General features: G+C 38.2%; 1 protein-coding gene across 1 annotated transcript in view; it reads left to right on the forward strand.

The window, feature by feature from the left end:
- Positions 1-8,772: 8,772 nt before the first annotated feature.
- The window catches only part of TAFA4 (TAFA chemokine like family member 4), a 134,362-nt gene continuing 126,658 nt past the window's right edge, over positions 8,773-16,476 (forward strand). Inside the window, exons 1-2 of the mRNA XM_039851657.1 lie at positions 8,773-8,823; positions 13,909-14,044. The gene's annotated coding sequence lies outside the window, so the exon portion shown is untranslated. The remainder of the gene's footprint in view (positions 8,824-13,908; positions 14,045-16,476) is intronic.

Consider the following 16,476-nt stretch of genomic DNA (forward strand, 5'->3'; position numbering starts at 1 on the left):
GCAAGAACTTCACTAATGCCCAGGGACAGATATGTGAAATCAATACCTGATTTTCTATTACACCAATCGATATATCATCACCCAGGTTGTGATGACGGAATGGAGATGCAGAACTAGCTTGCCATTTTGAGGAAGGACACTTGTTTTTTGAGGCCTATCGCATCCTCATCCTGCTTCCTTATCTGGCCTGGTGTATACACAGAACATTATTTCATTTAACATGTACCTATTTCCACTTGCTGCTTTCTCCTCTTTCTCAGATGTAAAAATACTTTATGGTTTACTTTTCTTTTTTTTCCAAAATGCTCTGGGACTACAGGCAGTTTGGGATTTTTACTTTGGTTCGAGCCTGGTTAACACTGTGACATTCCAAGTTCAGTGATCTGTGGATGAAAACATGGTGAGAGAAGAAAAGAAAAGAAAATACTTTTGTTTGGCTGGAAGTCAGCCTGAGGAGAGAGGACCTTATGTATTGCAGAGGACCCGTCACCATCTGAAGACAAATTTCCACAGTACGCTCATTCCCTGACTGATGGGAGCTCATGTTTATAACAAATGCTCCCCTCCCTCTACACACCCTGTGAGAGATTGCACTGATACTGCTCTAGCTGGCTTCTTTGTACCTCAGGATCTTTGGACATGATGTTTCCTCTTTTTTAAAAAAAAATTAATTATTTTTATTTTTTATTTGTTTATGGTGTTCCCTCTTTTTGAAAGCTCTTCCTCCACATGGCCCACGGCTGGTCCCTTCTCTTCGTTCAGGCTCTGGCTTAAAATAGTAATGCCTGACTACCCTTGCTAAGTTATCCTCTCTGCTCTGTCCCCGTTCCTCATCGCTCTTTCTCCTATCATCTCTTTATCAATATATGGAATACTCGTTTTTCAGATGGCTGCTGTCAGAATACAAGGTGTATGAGGGCAGAGACCTCACCTGTCCTATTCATTGCTGTGTCCCAGTGCCTAGAGACAGTGCATAACACATAGCTAGGGCTCAGAAATATTTGGTAAGTGAATGGATTTTAAAATTCAACACTGGAAAAGCTATTCCAGAAGAAAACATCTTACATTCCACGTTTGCCCTGGGTAGCAGATACGTCTGGTACTTCGTGTCATATCCCTTAGCCCCCCAAAGGACCATTCTGAGCAAGTTCAGCAGTGAATCTGTGGGGACCTGAGGGATATTACATGGGGTACCAGCTCAAGCTCCTCATATTCGATTCATAGTGTTCACCAAGCATCTTTCTGCCTTCCTCACAGAGCCTTCTCCGACGCAGCAGTGCACAAGCGAAGGTAGCCTGGAAGAACTTGAGTGTTCCTGTCTTTGGTGGAAGCCTGATGGGTAAATGCTTTCACCACCTGTCCTTTAGTGGATGAGTCTGGGAGCCATTCTCTATACTTCTTGGGAGGCCCTGGTGGAATCCAGCTGCCATGGCTCACGTCAGAGACCTCAATCATGCACTCTTACGTCTTTGTCTCAGGCCTTGCTTTGGAGAGAACCTACCCTGTGTCCCCATTCATATTGACAACTTCACCTCATTAACTTTGTCATAACCTGCATAGACACTTATGATATAAGTTGGGAAGCCTTTTATGAACCTCTTTATTAATGGTTGCCTGCTTATATATTTTCTGTCAAGATGACAAGGGTCTCTTTGCCCTTGGACTTCTGACATGTGCTATCCTAAAGATCTTTGAAACTTCATCTCCCTTTTCTTATAGCTGCTCACAGAGCAATCTGCTAGCCTACAGCTCTCCCATTTTCTTTCTTGAAGACACAATCATGGAATCCATCTTCCTATTGCTTTCCCAGGCCATGTGTATTTATAGCTCTGGCTTTTAGATTGCGGGCTAACTTTCAGAGGTGCTTGCTTTAAAATAGACTTTCTGAAGGACCTCTGTGGGGATAATGAGGCCATTTCTACACTTGTAAGTTGGAATACATTACAAATAGTGGTTTGAAGAAGTACTTGAAACGATGGTGCTTTCGATACAGGGCAATTTTTTTTAACCTTCCAAAAATCATTCTGTAACTGTTTTCTGGTGCTTTTGTGACTAGTTTATGCCTTACACAGAAGTCATTACATCATGTCAGTTTTTTTTCAAACTTCCTGTGTCGGTACCAGCAGAATTGATGGGTGAAATATTCAGCTTACATAGGGTGGGAAGGGGGGAAGGTGGGGGAAGGTGGGAGAAGGCAGCTGTGATGTTGCACACTGAAGGTATGGTTTTGCCAGCTCCTAGGATGTAGATATTTTAACCTCTTCTGTGCCACGGGTCCCATCCCTTTGGAGGTTTAGTGAAGCCAGTGGATCCTGTCTCAGAATAATGTTTTAAAACACATAAAGCAAATTTATAGGATTATAAAGGAAGCCAACTATACTGAAATGTAGTGATCAAAACATTAAGATGATTTGTAATATAGAACATTAATACAGTAAACAACATGATATATAGGCAGATCCATTAACTAAATAATTATGAGGTTGTGGTGGGCACAATTTGAAGTATATGCAACAAATTGTAATGTGACTTGAAAATACCAGTGGTTTCCAATTTTGACCAAGTCACAGGAACTGCAAAATACCCTTGTGGTTTGTTGCTAGAATTTATAATTGAAGGAAATGATGAGTTTCAGTAGAGGTTAGTGAAAGTAAAGATGTCAGTTTTTTGCCTCATCCCAGTTCGTAGACCCCTGAATTCTATCCAGGGAGCCCACATTCAGAATCCCTGTTTTCAGCATTGGCAATTCTTTAAGGCCTGTACTGAAGCTCCTGTTTGCTAAGTAAGGGTGACCCTCTACTCCAGCATCTGCCTCACAAGAAGACATGCTTGGCAAACGTTGGTCGAAGGGAAGCTATTATTACACATTAGGCAAATGTTAACCCTCAGAGTGATGATGCTGGGATGCTATCTCTCAGGATTCCTGTCTCTGCTTTTTTTTTTTTCTTTTTTCTTTTGGTTCCTTTCATCTGTTATAGAAATGGCCATTGATTGGGAGAACCAATGATGTCTGAAATTACTTATTAGATTGAAAATACTTTGGAAAGTGCTTTTACTAACTTGGTTTGTCAGGTTTTCTCAAGCAGGATCTGATTGCTGATTACTGCTTTGCATAATGTGTGAGGGTGAATAAGCCTGCTTTTTGTTTTGACATCAGGTGTTTTTGTGTCCAGTAAGGTTCTCTTACCCTTATACAAAAATATATACACACAAGGTAAAAATATTAGAAGAGAAAGCCCAAAAGACAAGATTATGACTAGAGTGTGCATACACAACATGAATGATACAGGCATTGTCTGAAAAAAACAGTGGTAGATGTAGAAGAGAGAGAGGGGCGAATGCCCACTTTTAGCTGTAGGGAAGGCAGATTTGGCCACAATGGGTAGAGGGCACACGCTGGAACCTCAGTTCAAGTTCTGCCACTTGGGCAAGTCACATTACTTCCCTGCATCCCAATTTCCTCTTCTGTAAATAGGGATAATGATAGTGCCTACCTCAAAGTTGCGGGGAGGGTTAAATATGTTAATGCATAGAAAACGCTTAGAGCAGAGCCAGGCATTCATATGGGCTCTGGAAGTGGCAGTTAGCTGTTGCCATTTTCCATTATAACAACTCATATATTGGTACAGGTGCAGGTAACAGAGCCTTTCTCTCTATTATGCCTCATTTGAACTTCACAGGAACCCAGGTAGCTATTTTAAAATCTATTTTGAGATGAAGAACTTGTGGTCCAGAGAAGTTAAGTGATTTGCCCATTGGAAAGATGTGAAGCAGTAGGGATGAGAACCCAGGCTTTGGAATAGCAAGCTCTACCTGCATTGCAGTGTTTTCCACTGTATTTAGTACACTGGCTGAAGTGAGCTTTTGCAGTTCATTTCAGAATTCACAAATGGAGAGGACTGATCACTCAGGCACCCAGTGTGGTCCAGTAGAACTGTATGCATGGTGGAGTCTCCATAGCTGTGCCATTTAATACAATATCATTCACCACACGGAGCTATTGAGCACTTGAAATGTGGCTAGTGCCACTGATGAACTTAACTATAAATTTTACTTCATTCAGAAACTCAAACACTAATTTGAAGAGATGTATGCATTACTATGTTCATTGCAGCATTATTGACAATAGCCAAGACATGGAAGCAGCCTAAGTGTCTATCAATAGATGATTGAATAAAGAAGAGGTGGTACATAATGAAATATTATTTGGCCATAAAAAAGAATGAAATCTTATTTGCAACAACATAGATGGACCTAAATGGTATTATGCTAAGTGAAATAAGTCAAATAGAGAAAGACAAATACCATATTATCTCACTAATATGTGGAAATTAAAGAACAAAATAAATAAACAAAGCAAACACTCATAGATACAGAGAACAAACTAATGGTTGCCAAATGGTTGGGAGTTTGGGGGGCTGGGTGAAAAGTACAAATTGGCAGTTGCAAAATAATCACTGGGATGTGAAGTAAAGCATAGAACATATAGTCAATAATATTGTAATAACTATGTATGGTATCAGACGGCTACTAGACTTATCTGGGAATCACTTCGTAAATTTTATAACGTCTAACCACTATGCTGTACACATGAAATTAATATAATATTGAATGTAAACTAATTAAAAACAAAAATTAAAAAAAGAATACAAACAATCATTTAGTTTACTTCATTCAGTTTAAACTTACATGGCTACATGTGTGGCCAGTAGCTATCAATTAGGCAGTTTAGACAGGGTGGCTCTTGTGTCAGAAGGCTCATTCATATATGAAGCCCAGCTCTCCTCCTACCAGTTAGCTTTGTAATCTCAGGAAGATAATTTCTGGGATCTCAGTTTCCCTGTCTATGAAATGAGACAGTTCTATGTGGATTCAATTAAAAAAAAAAATCACTCCAGCTGGGCCAAGCAAAGATGAAAATTATTATTTTAAAAAAGCTGTGGAATCCAAGAGAAGGGATGAAGGCAGGCCAAGAACTTCTGGGACCTGGATTTTGCTCTTTTTTCTTTTGATTTTATTGCTGTTCTTTGCACATCTGTGTCAATCTCTTCTCAGTGAAGATTGGCCTTTTTTCCCGCCTTGCGTGTAATGAGAGAAAGATGGCCACCCCACACCTCCCAAATTTATATTTCCTCCTTTAACAGCTTATTCTAGAATAAGTAGCTGTCTCTCAGTGTCAATTCTATGTTCTAGGAAGAGGAAACTTCACTTGGCTTGGCTTGAATTAGGCATAGGTAGCTGAACTGCATAGCAAACCATGCTGCCCTGCACCCTCTTAGAAAGTTTGGTTGGGGCTGGGAAGTTCATGTGCAAGTAGTAATTGTGAGTTGAATATACACCTAAGAAAGTATCTTTGGTGTTAAAAAGAAACAAACTCCAAATGGAGTCATTTGTGCTAAGCAAACCAAGACTTAGTACCTAACCTAACTGCCATCACAACGGTCCTCAGGAATGTAGTTTTAACCTGTCAGTGTGGGATTTTCTGGTCAGCATAAATGAGATAATCCTTTTCATCTCCCAAGGAAAGGTGATGTAATCTGCCACACAGACCTCTGTTGTCCCCTATAGGTAGGTTGCCAAAGCCTGAAAGAATCTTATTTATGACTTCCTCGTCTTTCCTTTAAAAACTCTTCCCCCTTTTTTTTAGCCCTTTGGAGCTCCTCTCTGCTTGCTAGATGGGATGCTCCCCAATTCACGAATTGCTCAGTAAAACCAATCAGATCTTCTGGTTTACTTGGTGCAATTTTGTTTTTTGACAACACTTAAAAATTTTGCTACAAGGTAGAAACTGATAGAAAAAACACATTTGTTAGGGAAAGAAGATGGGGCATCCTGTTTAAGTTTCGTTTTTCAGGTTCATTGATTCAGCAAATATTTGTTGAATAGTTGGTACATGCCTGGCTCTGTACTACGTCCTTTACTGAGGCTAGAGCTGAGATGCCATACTGAAAGAAGACACCAGATCTTTGCCCTCATAAAGCTTCAAGTCTTATGGGGAAGACCCATGCTAGTGTAACAATGCAATTCTGAAAAATCAAGAAAAGACTAAAATTCAGAGATTTTACTTAATAATTAAGAGAGCTTCCCCAAGAAACTGATATTTGTCTTGAAATATGAAGATTGAGCAGGAATTGTTTAGGTGGAGGACAGAAGAATGTGTCTGAACAATAGAAATGGCAGGTGCAAAGGCCTTGTGGCAGGAAGGCTATAGAAGACTGGAAGGAAGAGATAGATGATAATGGAATTCATTGATTTTGCCGTCTCTGGCCCTAGTTTCCAAAGGTACTTGGAATTTACTATGTGGTAGTGCCCCCTTATCTGTGATTTTGCTTTCCACGGTTTCAGTTAGTTACCCATGGTCAACCATGGTCTGAAAATATTAAATGGAAAATTCTAGTAATAAGTCATAAAATTTAAGTTGCATGCTGTTCTGAGTAGTGTGATGAAATCTTGTGCAGTCCCACTCTGCTCTACCTGAGAAGTTAATCATCACTTTGTCCAGCGTACCCACTCCCCGCAACCCACTAGGCACTTAGTAGCCATCTCAGATTTCATATTGGCTGCCCTGGTATCACAGTACTTATGTTCAAGTGACCCTTATTTTACTTAATAATGGCCCCAAAGTGCAAGAGTGGTGATGCTAGCAATTCAGATATGCCAAAGAGGAGTCATAATGTGCTTCCTTTAAGTGAAAAGGTACGTATGTGTAGGAAAAAACAGTATATACAGGGTTGGGTACTATGCATGGTTTTAGGCATCCACTGGGGGTCTTGGGACATATCCCTTGCAATTAAGGGGGTGGGGAGACTGCTCTATTTACTGTTGCTCTCTCTGTAACACCTGCCTCAATCCATAGTTAGCATATTCATGCTTGTTTACCTGTTGATCTGTCTCCCCAGGCTAGAATGTAAGCCCCAGGACACCTAGGACATTATTCATCTTCTGTGCCCAGCACTCCACATAGCCTGGTGCAGAAGAGATGATTACTTGTTGAAGGTATCATGCAGTGGTGACCCATTGAACATGGAGACAGAACACGGAAGTTGTGCTCAGCTCTTTAATATGACTTCCACACTGTGGTCAACCCTTTACCTGTATCCTCTCCCTTCCCCGTTTCACCATAAGTTCTGTGGTTTCCTTTACTGGCGCTTCCACCTCCTCCACCAAATCAAATCAGAACAAAACAAAACAAACCCACACATATACAAATCTGCCCCCTCCCCCACCCCAAACAACAATTGAACAAAAACAAAGATCAAAAATGTCCAGAAACCTCTTTATTTCTTTCCCCAAACACTCCTTTACTCTTTTGAGTTAATGCTTCTTTGAGGAAGTTTTCCTGGGTTATAGCAGTCCTTGCCAATCTACTCTTGACATTGTTCACATCTTTATTATCCTGAAAGACAATGCCAGATATTACTGACATACTTTCTTTGTTGCTCCATGTATGTTTGTCTTTCACAATTAGATTGTCACTTCTGGATAGACAGAAATTGGTTATCGATTTCCCCTAGCATGTCCTGGTATAAAGCCAGCGCCTGGTATGCTTTCAGTATACACAGGCTGAGTGTTTTGAGCATCTTTAAAAAGACTGGGGAGCTTTGATAGATTATAGCATCGAATTCTGTTATAAAAGTAACAGGGAAAACCATTGAATCTCATTATCCTTTTGTGTTTATTATATGTAGTATTCCATGTAAATAATTATTTCATTTAGAAGCTAATTAGTATATTTTGATTTACCCTTTTAATGCCATTTAGTATGATATTGTTTTAAAATTATATAGTATCTTATGTTTATTTTAAGATAGCTTGCATTGTTTATAAATATGGATTTATTAAAAAATTAAAACGTACTTATAAAATAAAAAGCATTGTAAGTTAAGTTAGTACTGTCAAAATGCTTTTTTTTTGTTGCCACAGGAGGGCACTGTTGTCAAACAAAAGATGATATTAAGGTTGAAAATTTAATAAAGGTCTAAATTAATCTTTTAAGAAGCATCTATCCCACTTATGGATTAAAATGGCCAATATTGTCTGCCAGAGGCATTGTCTTGCTATATAATCCTGCCGCAGCTGAATTCAATGTGTATATATGTCCACGAGCTCTGTTTTTAATAGCTGAATCTCACTATTTCTCCTAAAATGCTCTGCGAGTTAGAGTTGAACTACACTTTGATGGTCATCTATATTAGTTTACAGGTGAGGAATTTTGGGAGCATAGTGGTTAAATGACCATTTATTTGTGAAATTTACATTTATTAATTTACATTAATTAATTTATTTAACAAAACATATTTAACACCCAAGATGTACAGGGCATTATGTTGGAAATTATGGTAGAAGCAAAATAAGATATTCTTCCCTCTAAAGATTTGTCTGCATTATGGTTTAAGTGAACAGACTTCACCCCCCATCATAATGATTAAAGTAGTAGAGTAGTAGTAGTAGATATTTATGTACAACTTACTTTATTTTTATGAATATTTTTTATGTAGAAGTTAGGTCATCACATAAAAACTTTTTAGATAAAATTTTAAGTGCTTGGCAACTTGTAAGTGGCTTCGAAAAGCTTATGTTATTATGTTAACTAAAATCCTTGGACACTGTGTTTTGATTATTTGAATAATGAGAAATGAGAGGAAAATTTCCAATTAAAAACTGGTCTAATTAAAAGAAATAAACTCTCTACAGTAAGGATAATTGGGCCTTGAGAGATTTATGGCTAAACTGCCCTTACCACTCCCATTTGTTCAGCCCCAGACCTGGGCAGTTTTACTTGGACAACAAGCTGTGAAGTCATGCTGGGTGTCCCTGAATATGGTGAGTGGATTTTATTTTATGTAACTTACTGGTTTATTTTCTCAGTTTATGTATTTAGATTCTCAATGAACCATTATCACTTAACAATGATTGCTTTTGTACTTCTCATGATCAGTGGAAGGCTTGGGGTTTTCTATAATAACAAAGTGCACTGTTTGCCCATACTTCCATGAGAAAGGAATGTGTCACTGCACTTAAATAAGTGCAGTTTTAAGGAATTTCTCAGTTCTTAAAATGATAGAGTGTGAACCTTATACAAACACAGCACGTCTATTTAAATTATTTAAATTATCTCCGACTAGAAGAGCCTTTTTAAAGAACTCTTTACTACCTAATTTAGATGAGGTGATATTGGTAACACTTGAAATGTCAGTTATAAAGTTCTTTAATATTTAATAAACACCGTTATTGTCTTTAATGGCTAATTTATAATACTTTAACATGTAAAACTGTTCAGTTGTAAATTCTTCATAGACATTTTAAGCAAGCAATTAAAAAAGCAATTTATAACATGTATATAGCACATTTTGGCAAAAAAAATCTGCCTGCTTTAACATATGACAGCGACCAAGCTCTAAATTACAAGTAATTCCATGCATCATGTGATAATTATGTGACAGCTCAGTGGAGGTATCAACCAAGTAGCAGTGCTTGAAATACCCTCATATGAGCGTAATGAGAATAAATTTGTCAAGAAAGAGGTTGTATTTGGTTTTGCATATACTTTTGTGTAAAAGCTATTTGAAAATTTCCAGGAGATATCTCAATGAGGTTGTATTATTTAAGCAACTGGAAATGGAAACATCTTTCCTCATTTCTGTCTGAAGAAACAATGAATTATTTTATATAGGTAACTTCCATTTTGAAATCTCAATTGGTTATTGGACAAGACGCCACTTAGCGGGGCCCTCCTTTCACCTCTTTTCCACTCATAAAATTATTTTTTACTCTCTAAATGTAGGTTGCTAATTTGTGGAACATTTCTCACTTCTATTATCTTTGTCTTGATTAAGTAAAAATAAGTATGGAGAAATAATTTACCACAATGCCTAAACTCTTATGGGTGTCATCTGTTGTATCATTAGCTGTTAGATTTAGATTTATTCCTACTTGTGTCCTGATACTGGAGGGGCTGAGAACGGGAGTCACAGGGCCATCCCAGGAAGTCTCACCCTGGGGGGTCAGGTGGAGTGGTGGTGAGTCTGGAAATACCTAGGTAGTTATTCACATGTGTCCACTGTGGAGGCATGCAGGGTGGAACTTGGAAAACTCCCTGGCCAGTGGGCAGGCAGGAAAGGACAGTGTTGTTGAGTAGCATGAGGACTGTTTGTTTTGTCATTAAGCGAGAGTCTGCCTTGCTGTTTTGTTGCAAAAATGCTTCTGAATAGGAGTTTGTCAGGAAATGAGTCTGAGTGGATGCACAGACAAAAATCTTTTTTTTTGTTTGTTTGTTTCAGTGCTAAATTCTTTCATAGAAATCAAATGAAGTAATTTAGCTTTTCTGTGTTATGTTCTGACTCAAGTGTATTTTCGCTGAAATGTTTTGGAAGGATTTTGACCTGAAGTGCAATTGTCTTCCATCTGTTTGAAAAATGGCAGCTTAAGTACTCAAGGTCTTTAGAATTCTTGCATGTTCGGTCTTAATTTGGAAAATGACAAGCCTTTAATAAATCTGCAGCAAATCAAAATCACTGTTATTCACCAGCTTTTCAGAGACGAGGCAAAATTTATTTAGGGGTTAATATAAAAATAATCTTAGGCTCCAAGCCAGAATCTGCTACAAATTTAGTTCAATTGCCTATATACATTTGTCCACAGGACTTTTCATCTATAGGTTGATGATCGATGTCTTGAATTCTCAAAGAAAGATAGATTTATTTTCAAACTATTACTAAAGCATAAAAAGGTACTAAGACTTCCTGAAAATAATTTTTACGAGAATTGAAACAATAGGCACTTAGGTGCCAGATGGTTTAGCCACTTGCTAGCTAAATGACTTTAGGCAAGTCACTCGTCCTCTCTATGCCTTATTTTTCTCATCTGTATATTTATATCTCATCAGGTTATAAACAAATCCTACTTTTAAGTGAGTTAATATTTTAAAGTGCTTAACACAATGCTTGGCTCATAGTAGGCATGATGTGTGTGCTTTTTAAATAAAAACAAATAAGCTTTTCTGGATGCTTGGGTGAATGCTCAGAGAGCTGAATTAACCAGAAAATTCCAACTATCAATTCTCTTCATTGTTTAGGATTGGTAATAAATTCGAAATCACTTTAGAATATCTTATAAACTGAAGGCCTTTTAAGTACATATGTCTTATTTTGATATGATTTTCAACTTAATGAAAAGTTGAAAGAGTAGTACAAATAACTCCCATATACCCTTTACCTAGATTTACCAATTGCTTACATTGTGCTTATTTGTTTTCTCTTTCATTTATTCATTCATTTTCTCTTCTCCCCTTCCTTTCTTCTTTTCCTCTTTCTTTTTGTCCCCTCTCAGAATCATTTGAAATAGGTTGGAGATTTACCCCTTTATCCTTAAATATTTCAGGCTGTATTTTTTAATAACAAGGATAACAAGGACATTCTTTCTTAATTACAGTATAATGATCAAAATCAGGAAGTTTAATGTTGACACAACACTAATTTAATCTGCAGGTTATATTTAGAAATTTTGATTGTCTCAATAATGTCCTTTATAGCTATATGTGCATATGTGTGTGTATGTGTCTGTGTGTAGTTCATCCTGAGAATGTATGTGTGTATTTTTTCTCACCCTAGATCCAGTGTAGGGTCACAGTTGCATTTAGTTGCCATGTGTCTCTCTTTTATTTGGGACAATTCCATAGTTCATTATGATTTTTATATATATAATCTTTTATGACCTTGACAGTTTTTTAAGAATACAGAGCAATTACATTGCAGACTGTCCCTCAAATTTGATTTAGTCTGAATATAACTCATGAGTAGATTCAGATTTAAGGTCATTGTGTCTTCTGATTTTAAAAGGAACTATGATATTTCATCATTGAAGGATTTTAGAATGAAAAAATGAGAACCTGATGCTATATAGACTGACATGTGTGGAGTGAAGTGAGTGTAGCAGACGTAAGAGGTATTCTGAGAGTGCTTATCTATAACAAGTAAATAACTATATTCCAAAAGAGGAATCTTAGTAAAGTCAACCCACTTTGACTGAAGGCAAATAGATCAAGAGAAAGAAAGGTGAAGCTTTGACAGTTCCTTGATAATAAATCAAGTGTAGGCAGCATTTTTTTCTTGTGTGCAACAGAAATAAACATCTGAAGAATGATCCCCTCTGCCAGGGAACCTCAAAGTTTCTTGGTACCAGGAAACACAAAAAGGCATTCTGCTCTTTTGTTGTAAAAGAGTGACTGTCTCCACATAATACCAACATGTAAGGTGAAAGATGAAAAATGTAGCCCATCCTCCAAATGCTGAGTGTTTTTAATTCATTCTGAGAATTAGTGGACACATTAAATTTTTTTTTGGTCTGGTCATAAGTAATGTCTTTCGTCATTGAAAACACTGAGACTCTTTAAAAGTGAATGACTTTTGAAGCAGACTGATAGGAAGGACTGTGCTATTGTTGGAAAACAACGGAGAGAAATGAATGACTGGCAGGAAATGCTTTTGGTGCCATGCACAAAATTTTTGGTGGCCTTGAGTGTACAGAAAGAGTTAATCTTTTCATGTGAGTGCCTAGGGTCCACTCTGGAAAAATCTGACTGAATGAGTTACTGCTCAGCCTAAAATTAAAACTCCTGGCTTCTCGTCTGGCCTACAAACTATTAGATTACATTTCTTTTCATTGATGGAACCATTTTTTAAAATGAATTGAAAAAAAAATCCCCAATGGTTCTCTTTATGTGAAGAAAACAAGATAAATATTAGCCAGGAAAGGTCATTTTGGTTTCCACTATATGAGGTGTTCATTATGATGGGTTTTGATAAATTATACTCTGTATTTCTTTCAAATAACAGAAAAGTCACGTTGTGCCCTTGGGTGGACATTAGGACAAACATAATAAAGTTGGAAGATCTGGGAGGTGAACATTTTCCAGTTTTTGTTTGAATACCTTGTACAGTTACTCAAAGCTTCTTCCCTCTTTTGAGCTAATTACTCAAGGCCCAATCTCTCCTGAAGCCCCAAAGGGGTGGGTCTTCAAGTCTGTAATTATTTTCAGGTGCATCTAAAGAAGAGAAAAATCAGTTGTGCTTTGTGATGGATTTGTAATGGGTTCAAATTACACTGTTACAAAGTTCATTTTTATATTGTATTTGCTTTAATATTTATTGACATACATTATTTCTCTCTGATCTTCACCACTTGGAGGGATGTATTTAACTTAGCAATGTTAAAAATGGTGTGATTTCATATTTCATTATTTTTTTCTTGAGATGTCTTTGGTTTGGAATCATCTGGGTCCTTTTTGTAAAAATGTTTTCACTGAGTGGAAAAGTCCTTTTAGGTCTGTGTATTCAAAGGGCAGTGTCAATTACTGTATTAACAAGAGTTCTTTGTATTTTGGTATGGTGTTTTAATTGGAAAAACTTTTGCCCTCTATTTTCAAAAAGCATCCTTGCAGATTGTTTAGCATCATCTTCAGGTTTGTATCCCACAAAGCTAGGAATTCAGATCTCCATGCTGGCTTTTTTCACTTCTCTCTCAGCCTGGGTCAGTTGCAGATCTCTTGCGATGGATCATCCCCAATGTCCATTTTCATTCCTTGGTTAAGGAAGTGGGAGAGTGAAATTTTGCATCATGAATGGTCTGGAAGGCTCTGTAAAATTTTGAAAGCCTTTGCTGTTGAGCGAACTCCTCCTTTAAAGCTGTCTTCTGTTGACTAATAAGTGGCCAGTTAATGAGTGCAGAATTCTCTATCTTCCTCCCCTCACCCCCATGTATATTAGGACACTGCAAATGCGGATGTGTTTGGCTGTCTACCGCTTGCCTGAAACTGCAGTTGTCATTGTAAAAAACTTCATTTCGCTACTGGAAATTTGTATCATTTCAACATTAAAATGCTAATTGCTGTCTTTTTTGTTTTTTAAATAGGTCTTCCAAGCTAAGATAATTTTTTGGAACTGCAGAAATGATTGGTCCTAGCTGCAAATGGGAATTTGGAGTCACTCTGAAATACGTTCTGGAATAATTGTGTTTGACTGGAACCAAATCTTATAAAGTCTCCAAGGTAAAATAATTTTAACACATACCTAGAGATGATATCTGTACAAAATATTAAGAATTTAGCAAAACAGTATTCTAGAGTTGATGATTCTTTATAAAAGCCTTTTTTGATTTTACATTGAATTGTTGGGAATTTGGGGAATCACAGTTTTTAAAATTTTAGCTCTTTGAAATTATTTCAGTTTGTAAAGCAGTGTTTTGGCTATACAGTAGGGTGAAAGGTGAGATTTTAAAGATAAACCAGCTTTGTTTTACGTTTGGACAAAAATGTTCAATGTGAAGGAAATTGAATTTGAAGTCTAGTAGATGTGGTAGATCAGAAGTCCTTTTATTGGGGTCTGGACTATGAATGAAATAAGGAGTTATTACTGAAGAGCTGCCCCTCATCCCCAAGCATTTCTACAGGGAATCATAGCTATTGTTGAGTAATTACTTGTTCTAGGCACTGGGACCTTGTTGCTATTCACCCAGGAACCTGGTACATAGAAGAAGACAGGTCAAGGATTATCACCTGAGATTTGGAATGGCTGCCCTTGAGACTTTGGATTTAGAGTTTGGATTTAGAGTTTGTTGTTGGGATCCAGCTGGAAAAACAGAACCATTCTGACAATGTGGAATAGAGGAACTTGAATTCAGGGAACTGGTTACACATGTGATGGAAGAGTCAGAAGTAAAGCAGAAGATGTGGGGCAGCCCAGAAATTGGCAATAGTGGGTAGTTGCCCCCATCCTGGGATGAGTGGGATGAAGGAAGAGTACTGTTTACCTGTGCCTAGGGGAGGGTCATTCAGATGTACTGGAACCATAGCGGGCCCTTCTGGTAGGAACTGGCACCATGGAGGAGAAATGGCCAACTTTGTAGATCCTGCCAAAGATGGAGAGGGTGAGGAGAAATACCCTGGCCTTTCTTTCCCACTCTCCAGGCTCCAGCCAGCATTCCTATTGGTTAAACCCAGCCGGAAGCCAGCTGATTCAGGAGCCTAGGAAATGCATCCTATGGGAGTCACCCAGGAGAGGGGAAAGAGTGGACCTAAAGGCAAAACTGGCTCAGATTGGTATAGAGTTTATATTTGAAACCTCTTCCCATGACATTAATGAACATGGCATGGACTTTTTATACCTTAGAGGATACTTTTTCTGTCTGTCTGTCTGTTTCTCTCTCTCTCTGTCTTTGTCTTTAAAAAATTTTTCAATTACGGTTGATATACAATATAATATTAGTTTCAGGTGTACAACATAGTAATTAGACATTTATATGTCTTATGAAGTGATCACCCTGGAAGTGAGTCTCCTCTTGTGGATGACTGACAGTCCCACAAAGTAAATTATGCACATGCCATGGAATCTCCTATTTGAAGATGGACAGTAGTGGGCACTGTGATGCACTGCAAGATTCCCTTTCGTGAATGAAGGATTTCTTTCCTTAAGTTTTGGGAGTGCTGCAGAAGATGGCCTGTAGCCTCTTTGAATTGAGGGCTTGCCTAAGATGACCCGTCTTTCTAGGAATAGCTCATGTCCAATGACTAATCAACATGAAAGTATAAAGGCCTGGCCCCTCTGCCCAACTTGGGACCACTGAGAAGAGGCATCTCAATTCTGTAGCTCTCCATAGGGTTTATCTGAGGCCTTTCCTCCTTTTAGCCTGTCTTCTTTCCTCCCCTCTCCTCCCCTTCCCTCCCCTCTCCTCCCCTTCCTTCCCTCCTCTCCCACAGGTGATGATCCAAAGAGCACCCGTTAATTAACCTCCTGCTCACCAATTTCCATCTCAGGGTTGGCTTCCCAGGGAACCCAACCTTTGGGATTCAGGTCATGTCAAATATTCTCTCCAAATTAGGTGAAATCCATCTAGAAGAGTTTAGGTGATTCAGGGACCTGAAAGACCTAATCTGAATTTGGAGATTCTTGGAGATTCTAAATTGGGTGGGCCGTTGTGGTTAGAGGCAGGGGAGCCAACCCACTAAGTAGGACAAAGTGTTTAATGACACTCAGTGGATGATAGAAGAGTTAAGAAACCAGTGGGATACCTGGGCATCTGGAAATTGGATGAAGGACAAGAAGGTGGGTTTTAGAACCAGGTTAAGTCAGATGGTTTTAGTAAGGAGAAAGAACAACTTACCTTGAGGACCTCAGGAACATTGCTCATGACTCAGAGTGCAGATGTTGGCTACGTGGGCTGGGCAGGGAGATACTGGTCTGAAGGGCTCTCTGGAGAGTGCCGACTGAAGGAAAGGAGTGCAAGGGAGAGCTCTGTGCCTTTGGGTATCACTTGCCTCAGTCCATTTTCAGTGATGTAAATCTTGGCGTTAACCTGTGTCTATAAATACTTAAGCCAGATATATGGATTGAATACTCAATTGATTCTTTGTAAACCAAATATATGTATAAACTTTTGTGAATGGATTGTTTACGAACTTTTGGTAGACAGAATTCTAAGATG

This window comes from Pteropus medius, unplaced genomic scaffold (genome assembly GCF_902729225.1).
Source record: "Pteropus medius unplaced genomic scaffold, Ma_sr-lr_union100, whole genome shotgun sequence".
Lineage (NCBI taxonomy): Eukaryota > Metazoa > Chordata > Mammalia > Chiroptera > Pteropodidae > Pteropus > Pteropus medius.